The sequence below is a fragment of the Platalea leucorodia genome, assembly GCF_965183815.1.
Source record: "Platalea leucorodia genome assembly, chromosome: 15".
NCBI classification, from domain to species: domain Eukaryota; kingdom Metazoa; phylum Chordata; class Aves; order Pelecaniformes; family Threskiornithidae; genus Platalea; species Platalea leucorodia.
This window is the reverse complement of record NC_138837.1, coordinates 1,473,428-1,476,133: the sequence shown is the minus strand read 5'-3', so window position 1 is coordinate 1,476,133 and position 2,706 is coordinate 1,473,428.

The following is a 2,706-nucleotide window of genomic DNA, read 5'->3' as shown; positions in this document are numbered from 1 at the left end:
GCACCGGGGCGGGGCCTGAGGCGGGCCCGCCTCTGCCTGCCCGCGAAATGGCGGCGGCGGGGCCAGCGCCGGGCTCTGCAGGGCTACCGGACCGGGGGCTCGGGCATCCCTGCCCGGGCTGTGCCCGGCTTTGGTGTGTGTCCGCAGCTGCCCTTCGTGCTCGGGGCCCGCTGCCGTTCTGGTAGCGGGCAGCTCTGCAGGGGAGGGCTCGTCAGAGGCGCGGGGTGGCAGAGGCCGTGCGCAGGCCGCGGTGGTCGCTTGGCGGTCGAACAGGCGCCGTTCAGCACAGAGCCGCGGGCGTGGGGAGGGAAGGATTCGCTCCTGGTGCGGGGCTGGCGGTGTCCGAGCCCTGGGCAGCGAGTGCTGGTGCTGCTCCAGGCCAAAGGGAGCGGTGGCAAAGCCAAGCCTGCGCAGGCAAACCTCCATTGACGTGTAATTTACCCTTAGCCGGTGATGGTGGCCCGGCCTGTACCGCCAGACGAGCTGCTGAGCTCCGTCTGCTCGTCTGCCCGCCCTGACATGCTTCAGGGATCGCTCCTCAGGAGGGTGCCCTTGGTCCCTGGGGACAGGACGGGTCTGAGCAGGCAAGGACGGGAATGGCGAGATGCTCGCTTTTGCGTGTGAACTGGGGCTGTCGTCTTATTCCTGCCTTTGCCTTTGTTACATCGTATTTAAAATGGCAGTAATGCTGCTTTTCCAGGACTTCTCCAATGGGTTTTGTAAAAGCTTTGAGATCTTCAAAGAAAATGAAAGGACAGATGAAGGACAAAAAGGGAAAAAAATCCCAAGCTTTTATGTTTAGATCTTACAAAGAACCTATAATTGCATGAGAAAATGCAAACCTACCTAAAATTGCTGTGCTGTAGTTTAATGGTTATATGGTGAAAGAAAAAAGATAAATGCCCCTCTTCAAAATTGGGGAAATCCTGCATGTGAAGGAGGTCAGTAAAATTAAATTAGTATTTTCTGGGTAAACTATGTCCAACCTGTATTTTAACTTTCCTTTCAGCTTACTGACCTGTTGAGAGGAATGGCCTAATGTATCTGTAGAGAAAAGAACTTGTGGCAACTTCTCAAGAAAAGATGCATTTTAAAGCAATGTAGATATGTAGTGAGATTTTCCCGAAGTCTGTCACATACTTAATTTGCTTTCTAGATGTGTAAGTGCCTGAAATTAAAAATCTTGTTGATTTAAAAAAAATAAAGTAAAATGTTATTTGTTCCAAACATGAAATGTTAATGATGTGAGGCCCTCTCTCTTCAAGAACAACACAAGAAGGTAAGTGGTGCATTGGCTTCTTGCCTAAAGGAAACTTTCTCCACGTATTTTACCGAGTAAAGTGCCTTCCTTCTTGAGGCCGTTAATGCTCGGAACACGACGTGGTTAGAGGAGGTGGCGTTGCCGAGAGGAGCAGGCCTGTGTTTTTTCCAGGAGGAGCGATGGCTCTTGCATCAGAAGCCGGTGAGACGTCTTGCAGACTCCCTCTGAAGAGTACCCAGTTAGCAGATGGCCTAAAAATGAAACAAGGGTCCCATGTGTCCACACCAAATCTACACGTCTGCAGTGTCCCTCCTCATTATTTAAAAATGAGTCTTCTCCATCAGTGTGTTATTCAGATGAAAGTATGTAAACAAAAATAGGGGGCGTGGGCAAAGCTGTTGCTCAATGTCTGCTTTTTCCTCCAGTGCTCAAAAACACTTGCCAATGGGAGGGAATGGAAACAGCCACGGGGAAGAAAACCAAAACCCAACCTCTTTCTTGGTTGTGCCAGTCTTGCAGCAAAAAACCACCAGCAGTGCTCAGACTGGAGGAGTTGCAGAGCCAAGCGTGGCACTAGCCCTTGCCCGTGACTCGGAAAGCCCTGCAATGAAATAGGAAAGAATCGGTTTATGTTCGAGATAGGGAAACGGGATCCTTTGGTTGGCAAGCTCTCGCTGAGGACACCTCGCAGATGGTGAACTCGGACACGTGCTGACGTGGCTCAAAGTCGCTGTGCTGCTGAAGCGGGGGGAAAGGTGCCTGATACTCAAAATCTGGAAAAAGGAATGGACGTGTCTGTTTTCCTAAGTGCCCTTTGATTTCTGTTAACCGTCAGAAAGCCGTGCTGCTGTGTCCCGCGCAGGCTGGGGGCTCCTGGGGATACATTACTGATGTACTCATCAGCTGATGGGGCTCCAGAGCTCGCTTTTTTGGCGTAGGCTACATCGGACAGCGTGTGCTGTGTGTGGATTCACCGCTGCTGGGTCCTGTAGGGCCCAGATGAGGCGTGGCTGCCTGGTTTGAGGTGGAGCACGATACACTGAGAGCATTTGTTCCAACAGACCACGAAAGACCATCTTTAAGATGAGCACACAGGGAACCTGCACTCTGCGCTGTCTTTTCCCCCTTCTTTCAACCCTTGAGTAACTAAAATCCCATTTTCTTGCACACTGGTTAGGCTGGAAAGCTGTCTGAGAGAAAGAATATCCTTCTGCCAGATGCTCCTTTTTTTATTCTAACACAGTTGTTTTTCTCTTCACTTGATAAAGTTAAAATAAACAGTCTCTGGGGTGAATTACAGGCGTCAAAATCGGATTGGCATACAAACTGTAGAGCAGTTGGTGGTTGGGAGTCTGGGGAAAAAGAAACAGCAGGTTTTAGCTAGAGGGGACAACAGCTTTATTTCCCTCTTGGTCCTTGACAACTAAGCAGATGTCCTACAATTA